The following is a 23489-nucleotide window of genomic DNA, read 5'->3' as shown; positions in this document are numbered from 1 at the left end:
CATTATTTTACGTAGGTGCTTTTAGATAAGAAATTAGCTATTAGCTCCTGATCAGTGCTGACCAATACAATTTATTGTGGTAATGGAACAGTTCTACTGTCTGCACTGCCCAAGAGAGTAGGCCCTATTACCTGTGACTGGACTTCCCTGGTGGCTCAGAGGTTAAAGCATCTGCCTGCAATGCGGGAGACCTGGGTTCGATCCCTGGGTTGGGAAGATCCCCTAGAGAAGGATATGGCAACCCACTCCAGTATTCTTGCCTGGAGAACACCATGGGCAGAGGAGCCTGGTGAGCTACAGTCCACAGGGTCCCGAAGAGTAGGACATGACTGAGCAACTTACTTCACTTTCACTTTCACTTTGTTCCCTTAGCTTAGGGCTGATGTAACTGAAAAAATAAAATTTCAATTTTCTTTCAAGTTAAGTAATCACATGTGACTAGTGGTTACCATATTGGACAGCACAATTCTAGAATTATAAGGCAGCTCTTCTAAAGCCTGTGACTATATGGATCACAATAACCTGTGAAAAATTCTGAAAGAGATGGGAATACCAGACCACCTGACCTGCCTCTTGAGAAACCTATATGCAGGTCAGTAAGCAACAATTAAAACTGGACATGGAACAACAGACTGATTCCAAATAGGAAAAGGAGTATGTCAAGGCTGTATATTGTCACCCTGCTTATTTAACTTATATGCAGAGTACATCATGAGAAACGCTGGGCTGCATGAAGCACAGGCTAGAATCAAGATTGCCAGGAGAAATATCAATAACCTCAGATATGTAGATGACACCACACTTATGGCAGAAAGTGAATAACGAAAGAGGAGAGTGAAAAAGTTGGCTTAAAGCTCAACATTCAGAAAACTACAATCATAGCATCCAGTCCCATCACTTCATAGCAAATAGATGGGGAAACAGTGGAAACAGTGACAGACTACTTTTTTCTGGGCTCCAAAGTCACTGCAGATGGTGACTGCAGCCATGAAATTAAAAGACACTTACTCCTTGAAAGAAAAGCTATGACCAACCTAGACAGCATATTGAAAAGCAGAGACATTACTTTGCCAAAAAAGGTCCGTCTAATCAAGGCTAAGGTTTTTTCAGTGGTCATGTATGGATGTGAGAGTTGGACTATAAAGAAAGCTGAGTGTTGAAGAAATGATACTTTTGAACTGTGGTGTTGGAGAAGACTCTTGAGAGTCCCTTGGACTGCAAGGAGATCCAACCAGTTCATCCTAAAGGAAGTCAGTCCTGGTGTTCATTGGAAGGACTGATGTTGAAGCTGAAACTCTAATACTTTGGCCACCTGAAATGCAAAGAGCTGACTCATTTGAAAAGACCCTGATGCTGGGAAAGATTGAGGGCAGGAGAAGGGGATGACAGAGGATGAGATGGTTGGATGGCATCACCAACTCAATGGACATATGTTTGGGTAAACTCTGGGAATTGGTGATGGACAGGGAGGCCTGGCATGCTACGGTCCATGGGGTTGCAAGAGTCATACATGACTGAGCAACTGAACTGAACTGAACTGAACTGAACTGGAAGTGAATGAGGAGAAAGCAGAAACTTACTGAAAGATTACTCTAATTCAGACCTTAGAACATGGGCAACCAGGTAGAGTTCTTTTGGTTTCTTCTTGCATGGTACAACCAGAGTCACAAAATGGAAAAAAAGCAAGCACTCACTTTGTCCACAGTGCAATTAAGGGCAACTAAATGGAAGAAAAGAGAGGATTTACCTTCAAGTACTATTTTAAAATATATAATTACTTCAAGGGTTTATCACCATCTTTTGCATGCACCAGTAATATTTTTATTATACTTAACAAAAAATTTTCCCATTGTTATCTTCTATATTTGGAGAAGGAAATGGTAACCCACTCCAGTACTCTTGCCTGGAAAATTCCATGGACAGAGGAGCCTTGTAGGCTATAGTCCATGGGGTTGGCAAGGAGTCGGATACGACTGAGCAACTTCACTTCTATCTTCTATATTATATTCATTCATTCATTCATACTTACTGAAAAACTGCTATATAGTAGAACATTAAATTTGTTGTAATTATTGCCTTTTTTCTTTCAGTTTTATTGAGATATAATTGACATACAGCACCATTCACGTTTGTATACAGGATAATGATTTGATTTACATACATCATGAAGTAATTTTGTCACAATAAGTTTAGTGGATGTCCATCTTCTTATAGAGACACAAAATTAAAGTAATAGAAAAAATTGTTGTGATGAGAATTCTTAGGATTTACTCTCTTAACAATATAAAACATTATTAATATATAACATCCAGTAGTTGATTGTATTTATCATGTTGTACATTACATCCCTAGTACTTATTTATCTTGTAATTAAAAGATAATTTTAAGAAATGCTTTTTTTTTAGCACTTAAGGATATCTTCTTGGAGAAGGCAATGGCACCCCACTCCAGTACTCCTGCCTGGAAACTCCCATGGACGGAGGAGCCTGATGGGCTGCAGTCCATGGGGTCGCTAAAGGTCAGACATGACTGAGCAACTTCACTTTGACTTTTCACTTTCATGCATTGGAGAAGGAAATGGCAACCCACTCCAGTGTTCTTGCCTGGAGAATCCCAGAGACGGGGGAGCCTGGTGGGCTGCCGTCTATGGGGTCTCACAGAGTCGGACACGACTGACGTGACTTAGCAGCAAGGGTATCTTCTAATAATTCTCTAATAATTTAGTTTCTTATTTTCTTTTTCTGTCCCAATGACTTTATTGATCAACATTTCCTTATGGTACTTTTATAGCATGTAAAGCTTCTCAAACAGCAGGTTTTTAGGTTTTCTGTTTATTAATGGAGTACAGTAGGTATAATATGTGGGAGTTATGAAAGACTTTCCATCTAACTGAAAGTTTTATGGACAAGTTTATGAAAAATGATTACCAACTTATGAGAGAACAAATCTTTTTCCATAAGAAATGATTTCAGGCCCAGTATTCTCAATATTTATATTTGTAGCCAGTAAAATAGAACTTCAAAGATATTAGCTTAAGAGACAATGAACAGTAAGTTGGGTTTATAGCTGATTGTTTCTGCTATGTTTCTGTAAACATGTACGCACAGATTTTTACATGTTTTTCAGTTGTCTTTTGTTTTGTATAAATAGCAGTGAAATTGCTGGGTCATATGTTAAACATACGTTTAAATGTCTAAGAAACTACCAGATTGTTTTCCAAAATGGCTATACCATTTTTCATTCCTATGAGCTATGTGTGAGAGTTTCAGTGGTTCTACATTCTTGGTGGTATATGTGGTTATCAGACTTTTATTTTGGATTACAAATATAATGCAATAGCTTACTGTGGACTTAATTTGCAATTCCATATGACCAACAATGATGAGCATCTTTCTTGTGGTTATATACCATCAATATCTGTTTAGTGATAGGTCTGTTAAATCTTTTGCCAAGTTTTTAATAAGGCTGTTTGTTTTCTTATTATTATCAGTCCTTCATGTATTATGGATACGAGTTACTTTCTAAATATATGTTTTGCAAATATTTTCTCCTGATCTGTTATTTACCTTTTTATTTTCTTATTAATGTGTTTTGCAGATCAGAAATTTTTAATTTTGAAGATGTCCAATTTATAAAACTTTTATGGATTGCATTATTTCTACCCCATCTAAAATATCTTTGCCTAATTCAAAATCATAAAGTTTTTCATCTGTATCTCCTTTTAAAAGTTTTGGGGTTTTCATCAACCTATGTGATCCATATTAAATTAATCTATAAAATATGGTATGAAGATCTAGGGTCTCTCTTTTTTTTAAGGTGTGTCTTACTGTTTCAGAATTATTTTTTGGAAAAGCTATGTTTTTATCCATTGAATTACTTTGGCAACTTGGTCAAAAATCAGTGGTTTACATATGTAGGAATTTTTTCATGCACTCTCCATTCTATCCCATTGTTATGTATGTCAGTAACTACAAACCTAGAAATCTATGTTTATTTCTGGGATGTCTATTCTGTTCAATTGATTCTTATGTCAAATTTTGTGTCAATACCATGATGTTTTGATTACTGTAGCTTTGGAAGGGTTAAGTCTGAAGCTTTGTTCTTTTTCCTTAGGATTGCTTTGGCAATTCTGGATTTTTTGTGATTCAAATATAAATTTTAGGATTATTTGTTCTAGTTCTCTGAAAAATGTCATGGGTAGTGGATAAGGATCACATTAAATTTGTAGATTGCTCTGAATAACATGCCCATTTTAACAATATTAATTCTTCCAAACAAAGAGCATGGGCTATCTTTTCATTTCTTTAAATCATCTTCAATTTCCTTTATCGGTGTTTTAAAGTTCTCAGTGTGTAAGTCTTTGACCTCCTTGGTCAGGTTTATTCCTAATTATTTTATTTTTATTGAAGCTATTTTAAAAATATATCCCTTTCTAATATTTTAGTGCTAGTGTAAAGAAATGCAGCCAATTTCTGTATGTTAATCTTGTGCCCAGCTGCATTGCTGAATTCATTTATCAGACATAGAACCTAAAATACCAGATGTTTTCTTTCCTCTGTATTAATCAGATAGTTTAATGTTAGGTAGACCTACTTTAATTTGAATAAAGTTGTCAGTTTCTCTGAAGGTAGGCATATAATTTAAAGTGATTTTCACAAATTAGCTATGTGATCCCTGAAAGACAGAAATAAAAGCCAGATACTAAATAATGTGATAAAGATAAACTATACTTATAGGAAATAAATTTCTAGGCTTTACTGCTTTGACTGTGTGCTTAAAATGAGTCAGTAAGAGTACTCTTAGCCAAAAAATTCACTTGGTTCTGAGATATATTAACAGTAAAGTAACAAGAAATATCTAGAAAGTAATCCTCTCCAAGTGATCAACAACTACTTGAACACAATTTCTATTTTTATGGCTTATAGTGTGAGAGGAATGGTATGAGAATTAGGTTGATTTAGTGAGAAACAAAAAATGGAAGAATTATTGAGGAGAAATGGAGTTGATTACTTTTGACTGAAGAAAATGATGCTAGGGCAAACTTAAATCAGCTCTTTTGAAGCTCACTACCATTTCAAACTGACAAATTTAGATTTTAACAAGTTTTATTTTATAATATTTGAAAATGCAAATGAATGCATGTAAAAAGGTGTAGGCTATGATGTAGAACATTAACATGAAAATACACGACCACAACTTAAAAGCTAGAATAGTAAATTGTTTAGTTTTGTTTGCTTTTGACCTTTATACAATCATGTATGTAATATTATGATTTTCTCAATATTTATTTTGATTCATCCATGTTGTTACATGTAGCTACAGGTCATATTTTTCATGACTGTATAGTATTCCTTTGCAGGAACATAGTACATTTTTTTCATCACTTCTGTGAATGAATATTTGACTTGTCTCCAGTTTCTCTAATATTAGCATTTTTGTAGATGTATCCAAGTGTACATGTGCAAAAGTCCCTAGGAGTAGAATTGCTGGGTTCTAGATTATGTGAATCCCAAACTTTATGAGATAGTGCCTAGTTGTTTTCATAGTGAATGCATTAATTTAAATTCCCATTATAAGAAGTTCCAATTATCCAAGATCTTTCTTTATGAAGGCTTTTGATAATTAATTTATTTTTTATTCCTAAAATTATTAATATTCTCCTCCTTTAATATTTCTTACATCTTGTTTAAAAGTTTTCTCTTTCATATTTAAGTTTTAACCCATTGTGAATTGATTTTACATATGATGAGAAATGGTAATCCTATTTCCATTCTTTCTTAAAGATAACTTTTTGTTCAGGCTCATTCATTTACCTGTAATGTGCTATGCTACCTTTCTCATATCAAATTTACTTATAGATGTGAGTCTGGTACTGGACTCTACAAACTGTACCAATATTGAAATTTTCTATGACTGCATCAGCAATACTGCTGCTGCTGCTGCTGAGTTGCTTCAGTCGTGTCTGACTCTGTGCGACCCCATAGAGGGCAGCCCACCAGGCTCGCCCATCCCTGGGATTCTCCAGGGAAGAACACTGGAGTGAGCTGCCATTTCCTTTTCCAGTGCATGAAAGTGAAAAGTGAAAGTGAAGTCGCTCAGTCGTGTCCGACTCAGCGACGCCATGGACTGTAGCCCACCAGGCTCCTCCATCCATGGGATTTTCCAGGCAAGAGTACTGGAGTGGGTCGCCATCAGCAGTACTGCTGCTGCTGCTGCTAAGTCTCTTCAGTGGTGTCCGACTCTGTGTGACCCCATGGACGGCAGCCTACCAGGCTCCTCCGTCCATGGGATTTTCCAGGCAAGAACACTGGAGTGGGTTGCCATTGCCTTCTCCAATCAGCAATACTAGATAGTTCTAAATACTAGGCTATATAAGAAATCTTCAGGTATGAAAAGCCAAGTCCCCCTCTCTCATTTTTTGTCAAGATTCTTTATTATCCTTTGACTTTTCCTCTTCTATATCAGCTTGTGTTAGTATCAGCTTGTCCAAGTACTTGAAAAACTGTATTAGTTTTGCGGTTAAAATTGATTTAAAGTCATTGTTTGGAAAATCCTGACATCTTAAAATACTAAATTATCCTATTCATTTAACTGGTGTCTCTCTAGGCATTCTCTAGTGATTTTTCATAAATTTCTTTTTTTTCCCCCGGATGAGTGTGAATAAAATTTTGCTATTAATTTAACTTACTCTTATAAGCTTATAAATATCCTTTAAAATTATATTTTCTAAATGTATAGTTGGTGAATATAAACATATTTGTATGTTGATTTTATATCCAGACAACTTACTAAACTCAAATTATTTCTAAATAAATGTATCCTTGAATATATATTCTGCCACTATTGAGCAGAGTGTTCTATAAATATCATTAGGTCAAGTTGGTTGACTGTCTTGTTCAAATCTTGTATAACCTTACTTATTTTCTGCTACTTTTTCTATCAGGCATTAAGAAGAGTGTTGAAATCTTTCATTTTAACTGGATGTATCTATTTCTCCTTGTAGTTACATTAGTTTTTACTTCAAGTATTGTGAAGCTCTGTTATTAAATGTATAAAACTTTGGAGGATTTTCTTAATGAATTGACCCCTTCTTCATTATGAAATGTTACTTTTTATCCTAGTAATACCTTTTGCTTTGAAATCTATTTTGCTTTCACTGAATTTGCCAAATATACCAATTCCATTCTGCTACTTTTAATCTATTTCTTTACTCTTAAAGTGGGCTACTTGTAGGGAGCACACAGTTGAATTTTTTTTTTTTAATCCAGGCTGACAAATTTTCATTTTAATTGTTTTTTTTTACCATTTATATTTAATGTTTTTATAAATATGGTTGGATTTAAATCTGACATTTGCTAATTATTTTCCATTTACCATTTTTATTTTTTGTTCTTCTGTTAGCCTTTTGTTTTATTTTATATTGACTATTTTTTTACATTTTTATGATTGTACTTGATGTCTTATGTTTGTTTTTTATTATAATCTTTTTAGTGTTATTTCAAAAAATCTACATAGTATACATCTTTAAATATATAACTTCCCTTTAAGAGATATGAAACAACATTATACTTAAGAACTTATTATTATTATTGCTTTATTCCCAGTTTTTGTGCTGTTTATGTTATCTATTTTACTGTTATATATACCATAGACCTTGCAATTCATTGTTATTGTTTTTGTTTAAATATTCAATTATATTTTCAAAGTATTTTTAAATTTAAAATTTTAAAATTATTTACTCACTTATTTACAATTTCTAATGCTTTTTAGTCCTTTGGGTAGATTTATATTTACACCTGATATTATTTTCCTTCTCCCTGCAGGATTTTATTTAAAATTTCTTATAGATTTGCCAGTGGTGAATAATTTTGACATTTGTATACCTTAAAATATTTTTATTTTGCTTTAATATTTGAAAGATATTTTTGCTAGGTTGACAGGTTTTTTTTTTTTTTTTCATTACCTTAAAGATATTGGCCCATAGTCTTCTGGGCCATAGTCTTCACAAAACTTTGCATTGTTTCTAACAAGAAATCTGCTAGAATTCCTGCTAGAAATACACCTATCACAGGTATTAGCACTTGTCAAAGATGACTAGGTACATAAAGAAAAAGGCCTCATGTATTCTGGGAATAGAAGACTCAATAGAGAAAGGGAACATATGTGCAAACCTTGACATATTAGAATTTCAAACAGAATAAAATATGAAATATCAGATTATCACCAACTCAGTGGACATGAGATTGAGCAAGGAGGAGATGGTGAAGGACAGGCAAACCTGCCGTGCTGCAGTCCATGGGGTTGCAAAGAGTCAGACATGACTGCACAGCAACAATGAATGAAAATATCCACATTTAAACATTCTAGCAGAAAACAGAAACTGTATACACTAAAATACCACATTTGAAAAAAAAAATCCAAATTCCAGAATAAAAATAAAATAGCTAAAATGAAGAACCCAGTAGATAGTTTGAGCAGCAGTGCAGTATAGCCAAAAAGAGTATTAGTGAACTGAACAATAAATAGGAAGAAATGATGAAGAATGCAGGTAGAAAGACCAAAAAAAGGTAGAAAATTGAGAAGAATGTGAAAGATGTGGCTTTTTTTATTCCAGAAGAGAAGTTTTAGAACACCAAAAGTAAGACAAATAAGGAAAAACTGAATCTCATATTAAGGCATTCCCTGCAGGGTAAATATATGATTTGGTTTCAGTCAATTTTACTATCAAGGAGGAACCAACCCTGACAGCAATCAGTTTTTCTCCTGCAGTGTCTCATTTCTCAGGTTCAAGAGGTAGAAGGTGATGGCAGCTGTTATCTAGGTTACAAAGGCAATAGTCGGTGATGTTAATAATATGGGTCCACACAAAAAAAGGATCTGTTAGCCCATGCAAGATGACAACCAAGAAATTCAGATTAAATTGAACAAAGGTGAATTGTGAAAACCAGTGATGTGAATAGAGGTTGAACCAAGCTGAGTGTGGTAGTGATGCTATTGAAGTAAGATGGTGTGAAAAACCCCAAATATTTCCACCAACATTGCTGAAATCTCTGGAGAGTGTTCATGACTTTTGTCTTTTTTTCTGAGGTTCATATGGCACATGGGTAAGCAACTTTCTTACTAGAAAAACCATTTTCTTTCAAGGAAATTCATGAGCAGAACTGGATAAGAGGCTAGATTACATCAAAGTTGCAAGCCAAGCAGTTAGAAATAATGTACCGTGTCCAAACAAAATAGCCACATTACAGCATCAACCTTTTAAGAACGACTTGCTCTGGGCACAGGAAGCTTGAACAGTTATCAGGTGGGAGCCAGACACTTATTTGTAATGACACCTGAAGTGTTTCTTAAACTTGAAGTTTTATAAAGAGAATAGAGATGTTTAATTGATAATGGAAGGATTAGAATTATAGAGTGAGTATTATATATGTTGTGTGTTAGTCACTCGGTCATGTCCGGCACTTTGAAACCCCATTGACTGTAGCCCACCCAGATCCTCTGTTCATGGAATTGTCCAGGCAAGAATACTGGAGTGGGTTGCCATTTCCTTCAACAGCGGCTCTTCCTGACCCAGGGATCGAACTCATGTCTCCTGCTTTGCAGGCAGATTCTTTATTTACCATCTGAGCTACAGGGAAGTCCCATTATATTTATTATGATATTATAATTTATAGTTAATTTGAAGGAATAATTTTATTTTAACTTCCACTTCTGCATTAGGAAATGATAAAGTCTTTACCCAGATAAAGCTAAGGGAATTATTTCTGTTCTAGTTCTAATAAAATTTGTCTTCTTTGTTCACGGTTTTGCCTAAATTCTTTTCTTCATTCCACAAAGACCCTTTGTTTGATGGTTGTTTCCTTTTACTGGGCTATTATTAACAATACTCATTTACTCAAAATTATTTCTGGTTCCTTTATAATTGTCACAGAGTTCTGTTTTCTAATTCCAGTTATCATCTAAACAATCTATATGCCCTCCATGTTGGTCCATAGTTGTAAAGACCAGGAATTAAAAAATACATTGAGATAGTTCAGGGAATTATTTTTATTATTGTCTGATCATATTAACTAGACCTTTTAATTATTTGATTACCATAAAAATGGATGCTAAGTATTTCTAGAATCAAAACTTCTTAAAGGTAGGGTCAGCTCTTTCTCATTCTCTTGTATTTGCAAGCACAGAGTGGCCCCAAGAGGAGCTACTCAATTAATGTTGGATAAATAAATGAATGAATAAGTGAAATAATGCCTTAAATTTAAAATGTATAGTTAACATGTTCATGTATTCTCTTTTCAGCCACGTATACACAATATGAAGCTTTAGTCAGTTTTTCTAAACACTGAATTATTAATAGTGTGCCCTAAATGAATACTTAGATATTGATTCATATTCAAATTCATACCATATACACACATGGTGGGTCAGAGGCATTTTAGGGAGTCATATCAGCAGTCATTTTGTTGTGTCTCACTATATCCTGTATTCTGAGGATTTTTAATTTCTAAAACTCTCATCTCTATTTTTATAGTTACACATATAGGATGTGGCTGGTGTTAACCTCATTTAACGCTACTTTTGAACCTATGTAATTCTTTTCTTGAATTTAGCTCAGAAAGAATTTAAATAAAATAAAAAATACTGATTTGAATTCAGTTTTTTGTTTAAATTAAAGCTACTCCAAATCAGACTTCTGTTTTTGATTTGACTCACCTCCCAGCTCAAGGATAAGTATATTTTAGTTAGTAATTTTGAATTGAGTCTCAGATAGAAAGCAATCTCAAAATATTTGCCTAAGGATTTTTTTTATATAAATGGGCTTTTTCCTTTTTCTAGTAGGCATAATAAAAATTTTATAATCTCCAATATGCCTTCATATTCTCATGAATTTCCCTCTGTTTAAAATATATACTGATTTCTTTGGAATATAGTTTTCAGCTTTTGCATGATCAGTCAAGATTCAACATTATATTTAATAAAGGATATTTAGGTATTGATAGGTCATATGTTGAAGATATGTTCTTGCACTTTGATCTGGAGGGAATTGAATATACAGCCTTTGTAGAGGTTCCTCTATAAAACATTGTCTCTGAAATTTCTGAAAAATATTTTAGAGAAATGGAATAAAATGGCAATCTTTGCTGAACAATTTTTCTGTAGTTCTCTAATAGATCATTCCTACGGATTTTATAGAACGTTCTGTTACTTATTCTGTAGCTGTGCTATTTTATTTTAATTTAGTTCTGTCATGTGAATGATAAGCAGTCAGGGCTGAAAATTTCCTGCTCTGCAATTCTTTGGATGTTAATAATTATACTGATTAGCAATTCACAACAAACAGGTCTCAGTCACATTGTATCACTTTCTGCCACATTCCCACTATTTTAACATCATGAGTAAATTTCAAGCAACTGTTGTCTTTTGTTGTCATGAAATGTTTTTTCATGAACTAAATTCCCCCCACTCCCCACCAAATCCTTTCAGGTCTAAAAGAAAGCACAGATCACTGAGAATGTAAACAAGAACACAAAAAAATTATTTTCTTTTTAAAGAGTTCATTTCTATCTTCAATTCATGTCTTTTAATTATATATCAAATGAGTCAGGCCTCTTATCTTCTGTTGTAGTACAGATAATTCAGCAATATAGCTCAGCATGAAACAACTTTGCCTGAAAAATTCAATTGCACATATTTGGAGGAGACAGTTCTCATGTGGCTGGAAAGCCTGAACAACTATGAAATTTAGCCTTTATTATCAATGGCTGAAAATCTAAATAGCTGTTATGGACACATTTCCCTTGTTTGCAAATCTGGGTAACTCCTACTGGCTCTATGCAGAATAGCAATGATTTCCACTTTTTGAAAAAACTGTTACTCTACATTTAGCTAACTGCCCACTTTTTCTCCCCATTCATAAGTCACATAATAAGTTACAGTAATGACTTTTTTAGGCCTTACTTCTCTCTCCTCTGTCTATGGAGTTCTCCAGGCAAGAATACTGGAATGGGTAGCCATTCTCGTCTCCAGGGGATTTTCCCGACCTGAGTCTCCTGCATTGCAGGCAGATTCTTTACCATCTGAGCCACCAGGGAAGCCCCAGCCACCATGCATACTTTAGTCTTTTTTTTTTCTTTTTTGATGGGCAGAGTAGAACTAATTCCATGATACATATTTAAATAGAGCTTCATGGTTGATTAAAAGTACCAATGCAGCACTTCCCATTCTTGCCTCCCTATGCCATGAAGACCATTTATTTCATCTAGTTCTTTTTATTCAATCGGCTGCACAACATAGCACACAGGATCTTAGATACCCAATGTGGGATCGAACCCTCACCCCCTGCTGTGGAAGTGCATCCAGCGTCTTAACCAGTGGCCCACCAGGTAATTAATTGACAGACTATTGTTCAGCAACCAGCATGGATCAGACCTGACTGTGCCTAGTGCCTGGGACAGAACAGAGAACAAAGCAGATACTATTACTGTCTTATAAAAGTTACAGTCTAGTGGAAGAGGCAAGTATTTCACAAATGATTGTTTAATTACTATTGCAATTAAGGTTACAAAAAAGAATAGAATGTAATAAGAACATAAAATATAGAACTGGCATTATAAACGAGTTAGGATCTTTGTGCTGTTCCCTACAACCTGAGAAGCTCTTCCAACTCTCATTAATCTAGTTTTATTTTCAGATCTCAACCTAACTGCCACTTTTCAGAGAACTTCCATAATCTTCTCCCCTAAATCACTATAGGCTTATTTAAATTAGATTCTCTTTTATTTTTCTCTCCTGTAGAATTATATTGGGTACCATCAAGCCAGTTGTCATAATTGTGTTATATGTCAGTTGGTGAAATTATTCATTGCTTTTCTTCCTCGTTGGACTCTAAACTCCATGAAAGTTAGGCCCTCATCTCTTTTGTTCACATCAGTTCAGTTCCATTCAGTTCAGTCACTCAGTGTCCACTCTTTGCAACCTCATGGACCACAGCATGCCAGGCCTCCCTGTCCATCACCAACTCCCAGAGTTTACCCAAATTCATCTCCATTGAGTCAGTGATGTCATCCAAACATCTCATCCTCTTTCATCCCCTTCTCCTCCTGCCTTCAATCTTTCCCAGCATCAGGGTCTTTTCAGATGAGTCAGTTCTTCCCATGAGGTGGCCAAAGTGTTGGAGCTTCAGCTTCAAAATCAGTCCTTCCAATGAACACACAGGACTGATCTCCTTTAGGATGGACTGGTTGGATCTCCTTGCAGTCCAAGGGACTCTCAAGAGTCTTCTCCAAAACCACAGTTCAAAAACATCAATTCTTCAGTGCTCAGGTTTCTTTATAGTCCAACTCTCACATCCATACATGACTACTGGAAAAACATAACCTTGATGAGACGGAACTTTTCTTGGAAAAGTAATGTCTCAGCTTTTTAATATGCTGTTTAGGATGGTCATAACTTTATTTCCATGGAGATAGATCTTTTAATTTCATGGCTGAAGTCACCATCTGCATTGACTTTGGAGCCCCAGAAATAAAGTCTGACACTGTTTCCACTGTTTCCTCATCTATCTGCCATGAAGTGATGGGACCGGATACCATGATCTGAGTTTCCTGAACGTTGAGCTTTAAGCCAACTTTTCACTCTCCTCTTTCACTTTCATCAAGAGGCTCTTTAGTTCTTCCTCACTTTCTGCCATAAGGGTAGTGTCATCTGCATATCTGAGGATATTGATATTTCTCCCAGCAATCTTGATTCCAGTTTAAGCTTCATCCAGCCCCGCGTTTCTCATGATATACTCTGATTATAAGTTAAATAAGCAGGTAACAATATACAGCCTCGACGTACTCCTTTTCCAATTTGGAACCAGACGTTGTTCCATGTTCAGTTCTAACTGTTGCTTCCTGACCTGCATACAGGTTTCTCAAGAGGCAGGTCAGGTGGTCTGGTATTCCCATCTTTTTCAGAATTTTCCAAGTTTATTATGATCCACACAATCAAAGGCTTTGGCATAGTTAATAAAGCAGAAATAGATGTTTTTCTGGAACTTTCTTGCTTTTTCGATGACCCAGAGGATGTTGGCAATTTGATCTCTGGTTCCTCTGCCTTTTCCAAAACCAGCTTGAATATCTGGAAATTCACTGTTCCTGAACTGCTGAAGCCTGGCTTGAAGAATTTTGAGCATTACTTTGCTAGCGTGTGAGAAGATTGCAGTTGTGCAATACTTTGAGCATTCTTTGCATTGCTTTTCTTGGGATTGGAATGAAAACTGAACTTTTTCAGTCTTGTGGCCACTGCTAAGTTTTCCAAATTTGATAACATATTGAGTGCAGCACTTTCACAGCATCATCTTTTAGGATTTTACATAGCTCAACGGGAATTCTATCACCTCCACTAGCTTTGTTCGTAGTGATGCTTCCTAAGGCCCACTGACTTCACATTCCAGGATGTCTGGCCCTAGGTGGGTAATCACACCATCGTGATTATCTGGGTTGTGAAGATCTTTTTTGTATAGTTCTTCTGTGTATTCTTGCTACCTCTTCTTATTATCTCTACTTCTGTTAGGTCCATACCATTTTTGTCCTTTATTGTGCCCATCTTTGCATGAAATGTTCCCTTGAAATCTCTACTTTTCTTGAAGAGATCTCTAGTCTTTCCCACTCTATTGTTTTCCTCCGTTTCATTGCACTGATCACTGAGGAAGGCTTTCTTATCTCTCCTTACTATTCTTTGGAACTCTGCATTGAAATGGGTATATCGTTCCTTTTCTCCTTTTCTTTTCGCTTCTCTTCGTTTCACAGCTATTTGTATGGCCTCCTCAGATAGCCATTTTGCTTTTTTGCATTTCTTTTTCTTGGGGATGATCTTGATCCGTGTGCAATGTCATGAACCTCTGTCCATAGTTCATCAGACACTCTGTCAAATTTAGTCCCTTAAATCTATTTCTGACTTCCAGTGTATAACTGTAAGGGATTTGATTTAGTTCATACCTGAATGGTCTAGTGGTTTTCCCTACTTTCTTCAATTTAAGTCTGAATTTGGCAATAAGGAGTTCATGATCTGAGCCACAGTCAGCTCCCTGTCTTGTTTTTATTGACTGTATAGAGCATCTCCATCTTTGGCTGCAAAGAATATCATCAGTCTGATTTCAGTGTTGGCCATCTGGTGATGTCCATGTGTAGAGACTTCTCTTGCTTTGTTGGAAGAAAGTGTTTGCTATGAGCAGTGCGTTCTCTTGGCAGAACTCTATTAGTCTTTGCCCTGCTTCATTCTGTACTCCAAGGCCAAATTTGCCTGTTACTCCAGGTGTTTCTTGACTTCCTTCTTTTGCATTCCAGTCCCCTATAATGAAAAGGACATCTTCTGGGGGCGTTAGTTCTAGAAGGTCTAGTAGGTCTTCATAGAACCGTTCAACTTCAGCTTCTTCGGCATTACTGGTTGGGGCATAGACTTGCATTACTGTGATATTGAATGGTTTGTCTTGGAAATGAACAGAGATCACTCTGTCGCTTTTGAGATTACATCCAAGTACTGCATTTCGGTCTCTGTTGTTGACTCTCATGGCTACTCCATTTCTTCTAAGGGATTCTTGACCACAGAAATAATGGTTATCTGAGTTAAATTCACCCATTCCAGTCCATCTTAGTTCACTGATTCCTAAAATGTCAACATTCACTCTTGCCATCTCCTGTTTGACCATTTCCAATTCGCCTTGATTCATGGACCTAACATTCTAGGTTCCTATGCAATATTGCTCTTTGCAGCATCGGACCTTGCTTCTATCACCAGTCACATCCACATCTGGGTATTATTTTTGCTTTGGCTCCATCCCTTCATTCTTTCTGGAGTTATTTCTCCACTGATCTCCAGGAGCATATTGGCCACCTACCGACCTGGGGAGTTCATCTTTCAGTGTCCTATTTTTTTGCCTCTTCATACTGTTTGTAGGGTTCTCAATCAAGAATACTGAAGTGGTTTGCCATTCCCTTCTCCAGCAGACCACATTTTGTCAGAACTCTCCACCAAGTCCTGTCCATCTTGCGTGCCCATACATGGCATGGCTTAGTTTCACTGAGTTAGAGAAGGCTGTGGTCCATGTAATTAGATTGGTTAGTTGTCTATGATTGTGGTTTCAGTTTGTCTGCCCTCTTATGCCCTCTCTCAGTGCCTACTGTCTTCCTGGGGTTTCTCACATTCTCAACATCTAACATGCTTCTGAGCTTAGTATGTGTTCAATGAACACCTGACTCTTGAATGAATGAATAAATGAATGAGTAAAATGATATTTAAGCTAGGTCCTAAACAAAAATGAGTTGCAACTAGCCAGGTTTCCATCCAGATAGATGAAACAGCATTCATGGAAGTTTCTTACATTCCAGAAAGAGGACTGACCATTTTGAAGCAATTTCTGAAGGTAGGTTGGCTAGAAGGCAAAGAGTGAAGAGGAGAGGGGCACAGGATGATATTGGGTGAGTCAGGACATGCCACATCTTCCACAGCCTTTTAAGCCCAGGCTGCTGCTGCTACTGCTGCTAAGTCGCTTCAGTCGTGTCTGACTCTGTGCAACCCCAGACGGCAGCCCACCAGGCTCCCCCGTCCCTGGGATTCTCCAGGCAAGAACACTGTTATGGGTTGCAATTTTCTTCTCCAGTGCATGAAAGTGAAAAGTGGAAATGAAGTCGCTCAGTCATGTCCGACTCAGCGACCCCATGGACTGCAGCCTACCAGGTTCTTCTGTCCATGGGGTTTTCCAGGCAAGAGTACTGGAGTGGGGTGCCATTGCCTTCTCTGAAGCCCAGGCTGGGTACTCAGATTATATATAATATATGTAATGTATAATTATGCATATATTAATATTCATGGTACTTAATTATTATACAATATTGCAGTCCCACAGAGAGAGAAAACTTCATGTTTCTATATCCCCAAATAGTCAAGATACATATTTCTTAATTCAAATATTTGGAACAGTATTTTAAAAAGCACAGTGCTACTGGAGATTATAGAACAGGAAAATGATTTAGTAAAGAGAAAAACATGGCACACAGCACATTCAAATTCAGTAAGACCCTCTGTGTGCCTGAAGAGCCTGTTGGGAAACAGCTGTATAATGAGAGGCTGGCTGCTCCCAGGTTTCCTCAAGTTTGCTTGAGATTTATGGCTTAGTGGCTTTTTGTATATTTCCCCCTATGATTATCCAAAATCAGAAATGCTGCTAACAAATAGTAATGATATACTGGAAACAGAATTTCTACCTAAGGCTCCACCTAACCAGTTAGCCTCTTTTTCAGAAGGCTTGAGTGTACAGTACATGCATAGTCTGTACAGTTACTTTCAAATACAAATGAGGTTTGAGATTACATTTTATTGTGTCTAGACCCTGATGTTCAAACTCAGAAAATTATACTTTGGAGTCTAAGTGACTCAGGGAATCAATGATGTTTACAAACACAAACGCATTTGGAGTTGGCCTTAGGCAGGGAATATGCTGCCTTTACACTATCAGCTGCAACTGTGAATGGAGAAATAAACAAAGAAAGGTGATATAAACAAAGAAAGGACTGACATTTCAGGTTTTCCTCTTCATACAAATCAGTGTATGAGTTCTCCTAGGTCATTTTATTAAGCTGTGAACCTTGTGTTTCCTCCTTTTTAAATCAGAAAGAAAACAGAAAGTTTTCTGTTTGGTAACCGCTTGCCAAGAAGCAAACCCCTGGATGTCTAAAGCATCTCTCCTTACATTAGATACAGTCAGGCAAAGATAGGTGTGTTCTCAGTGACCTCACTACCAGACTAGTGCCTCCTTGAGTGGTTCTTTAGTGGATTCCTTTCTGGGTTGTGGTCTTGGAGATGATAGACTCTCAACACATTCACTGAATATGTCAGAGAACCAGATCTTTACAGGGGATTAGATTCTTGATTGTAAATAGATTGCACCCTCAAGGGAGAAGAGTAGTTGTTCCAAGGTCCTGGAAGACTTCCAATCTGTGGCATAATATTAGCTGACACCAGCTAGCATTCATAAAAGATTTGTTTTGTCCTAAATACTTTTGCTATATTAGATATCTTATGTCTCACAATAATCCTCAGAAATAAACATAGATGAGGAAACCAAAGCACAGAAAGGTTACCCAAAATTACACAGTTTTGAGGAGCTAGAATTTGAGTACAGGCAGGGTGACTCCAGGGCTCCCCATCTTAGTGTCTATGCTATGTTTCTAGTGATGGGTATGATATGACTTTTCAGATGATGTGCTGATGAACATTTCAAATTTTAATGCTCGTATCTATTTTAATTGTATTAGAAAATGAAAATCACACATCAGAATTTTGATTTCATGGTTCTTATTGCTGAGATAAAGTTATAAAATTTCAAAAAGTGAATTAATTTAGATAGATTTTGTCGGGAGAATGTGTAATTTCCTTGATTCTGTCTTGTTGCAACAAATATTTGAAATGGCAGACCAGTGTTACAGCTCAGTTACAGCTCAGTTTTATTTGGCAAATGAAGGAGAGTATACCCTTGAAGTGTGAGGGTGGGCTGACCCCAAAAGAGAGTCTTGGCTCCATCGTTTTATATGTTTTGTCTCCTTCTTCCCACCCCCAAGCCTGCCCTATGCAATTAGGGCTAGTCAGAAACAGGGGCGTGTTTGTTTCACCTGAGGTTCTCGCTCTGGTCCACGTATTTTTCCTTTGTTCCCATTTCATGGACTTTTCCCTCTCTTTGTCTTTAAGCCACTACCATTTTGGACTCCTTTTTCCTATTCTAAATACCTAACAATTTAAATACAAATATTTTGGAAGTATAATACAAAATAACACATAGATTTAAAAGATGCCTGCGACACTACAAATGATAAAAATTGTGTAATATGGTCCAAATCTACTGAAGTACAGAGACCCAGAGAGACTCTGTTCAGTTAGGAGTACATACCACATGGAAAAATTTGTGCTTGTCAACAGTTGAGGGGGCTGTTATTTAACATACCCTTGTGATTAGGCTTTGTACTCTATTATTCCTCAAATTAATGACAACTATAGATGCAAATATATGTTTTCCTAAATGCAAGAAAGGTAGAAAGCTTTTTCAGGTAGCATAACTGTCTAATTTTCCACAGAAAACCATTCATCATTATTTTTTTTTAATATTTTCAGTAACTTGAAGCAATTTTATGAACAACATACAAATTACATTATAGATGACTGGATACTCCTTTGAGGCAAGGCTTGCAGCTTATAAATCTTTGTGCCCCCACCCCCCACCTTGCAAAATGCCTGTGGATTGAATGAACACATGGGTTCCTTTTAAAAATCTGGCAGTACATAGAATTATTTCTTCTTTACTCAGAGAAGATATTAAATTCTTTCAAATCCCTATTCCTCCTTTGTTGTTTTCTTTTAAGCTTCTGTCAAAGTGTTTCTAATTTATGACAACTCTTTTTCTCTAAGTTTAGAGCTGATGCCAACCAGTAAAATAATAATTCATTTTCTACTTTGCTATAGTTGTTACATAATGAGTGAATTAAAGGACAAAGTGTTACAAAATTTTTGATCATTATTCTTGCTAAAAAGCAGGGTGATGTTTATGCCTAAGAGAACCAAGTCTGATTTGACGTCAGCAATATTTCCTACCTGGAAAAGGTCTCCAACTGTACCACCTGTTTCCACCTGGCTAGTTCATTTTCCTATCACATTTTTAAGCTTTATTCCAAATTTCCTTCTTCATGAAGCCTAAACATTGGATATAACTGTGATCCAGTTTGGGCTGTAAGAAAGATTTTGGAGATGTTTTTGGAAGCTCCTTCTAAAGAGTCTTCCCAAGTGATGGTGACAGAGTCAGAAATTTCTATAGTAGAGATTTATTTCTCTAAGCAATTATGTTTGCTAAAATTCCCTGACAAAATAAAAGTAATGTAAGTAACTATGCAACTCTATAAACAATGCTACACCTAGCTATTAAGGACTTCATATTATTGGCTGAGTAGCATAAACCCTTAAGGAAGCCTGTAAATTCTTTTTAAAAAATTCTTTTAAACAATTACTTTAAAAATATTGAGTATTTTAATAAACATTTAAATAAATAATACTTTTATTATATCTAGACTCTGATGTTCAGACTCAGAAAATTATACTTTGAGGTCTAAATGACTCAGTGAATCATGATGTTTACAAACACACACACATTTGGAGTGTGGCCTTAGGCAGGGCACTTACACAGTGAGCCAAAACTCTGAATGGAGAAGTAAACAATGAAAGGTGATGTAAACAAAGAAAAGATTGGCATTTCAGGTTGTGATAATTTCTTTAGAATAAATCATAACTAATTATCTATCAACCCATTGAAACAGAAATCCAAAAGGTCTGCAGAGCTGAAGAATGAAATCCACGAACATGCACTCAAGTGAATGTAACAAGCGAATCAGTTCAGTTCAAGTCACTCAGTTGTGTTTGACTCTTTGCAACCCCATGGACTGCAGTACGCCAGGCTTCCCTGTCCATCACCAGCTCCTGGAGCTTACTAAAACTCATGTCCCTCAAGTCAGTGATGTCTCCAACCACCTCATCCACTGTCGTCCCTTCCCCTCCCACCTTCAATCTTTCCCAGCATCAGGGTCTTTTCAGTGAATCAGTTCATCGTATCAGGTAGACAAAGTATTGGAGTTTCAGCTTCAGAATCAGTCCTTCCAATGAATATTCAGGGCTGATCTCCAGTGGAAACAGTGTCAGACTTTATTTTGGGGGGGCTCCAAAATCACTGCAGAGGTGACTACAGCCATGAAATTAAAAGACGCTTACTCCTTAAAAAAAAAAAAAAAAGATGCTTACTGCTTGGAAGAAAAGTTATGACCAAACTAGATAGCATATTCAAAAGCAGAGACATTAGTTTGCTGACTAAGGTCTGTCTAGTCAAACTATGGTTTTTCCAGTGGTCATGTATGGATGTGAGAGTTGGACTGTGAAGAAGGCTGAGTGCCGAAGAATTGATGCTTTTGAACTGTGGTGTTGGAGAAGACTCCTGAGAGTCCCTTGGACTGCAAGGAGATCCAACCAGTCCATTCTGAAGGAGATCAGCCCTGGGATCTGTTTGGAAGGAATGATGCTAAAGCTGAAACTCCAGTACTTTGGCCACCTCATGCGAAGAGTTGACTCATTGGAAAACACTCTGATGCTGGGAGGGAGTGGGGGCAGGAGGAGAAGGGGAGGACCAAGGATGAGATGGCTGGATGGCATCACTGACTCGATGGACGTGAATCTGAGTGAACTCCGGAAGTTGGTGATGGACAGGGAGGCCTGGTGTGCTGTGATTCATGGGGTCACAAAGAGTTGGACACAACTGAGAGACTGAACTGAACTGATCTCCTTAGGATGAACTGGTTTAATCTCCTTGCAATCCAAGGGACTATCAAGAGTCTTCTCCAACACCACAGTTCAAAAGCATCAATTCTTCAGTGCTCAGTTCAGTTCAGTTGCTCAGTCATATCCTACTCTTTGGGACCCCATGACTTTCAGCACGCCATGCCTCCTTGTCCATCACCAACTCCTGGAGTTCACTCAAACTCATGTCCATCGAGTCGGTGATGCCATCCAGCCATCTCATCCTCTGTCGTCCCCTTCTCCTCCTGTCCCCAATCCCTCCCAGCATCAGAGTGTTTTCCAATGAGTCAACTGTTCGCATGAGGTGGCCAAAGTACTGGAGTTTCAGCTTTAGCATCATTCCTTCCAAAGAATACCCAGGACAGATCTCCTTTAGAATGGACTGGTTGGATCTCCTTGCAGTCCAAGGGACTCTCAAGAGTCTTCTCCAACACCACAGTTCAAAAGTATTAATTCTTCTGTGCTCAGCTTTCTTCATAGTCCAACTCTCACATCCATACATGAGTACTGGAAAAACCATATCCTTGACTAGACGGACCTTTTTTGGCAAAGTAATGTCTCTACTTTTGAATATGCTGTCTAGGTTGGTCATAACTTTCCTTCCAAGGAGTAGGTGTCCTTTAATTTCATGGCTGCAATAACCATCTGCAGTGATTTTGGAGCCCAAAAAAATAAAGTCTGACACTGTTTCCACTGTTTCCCCATCTATTTCCCATGAAGTGATGGGACCAGATGCCATGATCTTCGTTTTCTGAATGTTGAGCTTTAAGCCAACTTTTTCACTCTCGTCTTTCACTTTCATCAAGAGGCTCTTTAGTTCTTCTTCACTTTCTGCCATAAGGGTGATGTCATCTGAATATCTGAGGTTATTCATATTTCTCCTGGCAATCTTGATTCTGGTTTGTGCTTCTTCCAGTTCATCATTTCTCATGATGTACTCTGCATATAAGTTAAATAAGCAGGGTGACAATATACTGCCTTGACATACTCCTTTTCCTATTTAGAACCAGTCTGTTTTTCCCTGTCCAGTTCTTACTGTTGCGACTGGCCGGCAAATAGGTTTCTCAAGAGACCAGTCAGGTGGTCTAGTATTCCCATGTCTTGACGAATTTTCCACAGTTTATTGTGATCCACACAGTCAAAGGCTTTGGCATAGTCAATAAAGCAGAAAAAGATGTTTTTCTGGGACTCTCTTGCTTTTTTCGATGATCCAGCGGATGTTGGCAATTTGATCTCTGGTTCTTCTGCCTTTTCTAAAACCAGCTTGAACATCAGGAAGTTCACGCTTCATGTATTGCTGAAGACTGGCCTGGAGAATTTTGAGCATTATTTTACTAGCGTGTGAAATGAATACAATTGTGCGGTAGTTTGAGCATTCTTTGGCATTGCCTTTCTTTGGGATTGGAATGAAAACTGACCTTTTCCAATCCTGTGGCCACTGCTGAGTTTTCCAAATTTGCTGGCATATTGAGTGCAGCACTTTCACAGCATCATCCTTCAGGATTTGAAATAGCTCAACTGGAATTCCATCACCTGCACTAGCTTTGTGTGTAGTGATGCTTTCTAAGGCCCACTTGACTTCACATTCCAGGATGTCTGGCTCTAGGTGAGTGATCACACCATCGTGATTATCCGGGTCATGAAGATCTTTTTTGTACAGTTCTTCTGTGTATTCTTGCCACCTCTTCTTAATATCTTCTGCTTCTGTTAGGTCCATACCATTTCTGTCCTTTATCGAGCCCATCTTTGCATGGTATATTCCCTTGGTATCTCTAATTTTCTTGAAGAGATCTTTGGTGCTCAGCTTTCTTCATAGTCTAACTCTCACATCCATACATGACTACTGGAAAAACCAAAGCTTTGACTAGATAGACCATGACCAAAGAGGAGGAAAATACAAAGCTCTCAGCATAGACACTGAGAGGGGGTAAAGAGTCCCCCCCAAGGCAGGGCAGGACTGCTGTAAGCAGTTTTTATATCCTTCCTTAAAGCACATTATTTCTAACCAATCAATTTAAAGGTCAAGATACTTAACTTATTTATGGCTTCTCTTGATCCTTGGATTAAGTCATTTTTCATGCCCCTCTTCCATTTTACCATGACCAGATGTATGAGCTTAAGAT

This window comes from Capricornis sumatraensis, chromosome 2 (assembly GCF_032405125.1).
Source record: "Capricornis sumatraensis isolate serow.1 chromosome 2, serow.2, whole genome shotgun sequence".
Taxonomy (NCBI): Eukaryota; Metazoa; Chordata; class Mammalia; order Artiodactyla; family Bovidae; genus Capricornis; species Capricornis sumatraensis.
The sequence above is the reverse complement of the archived record's forward strand: the minus strand, read 5'-3'. Positions refer to the sequence as shown.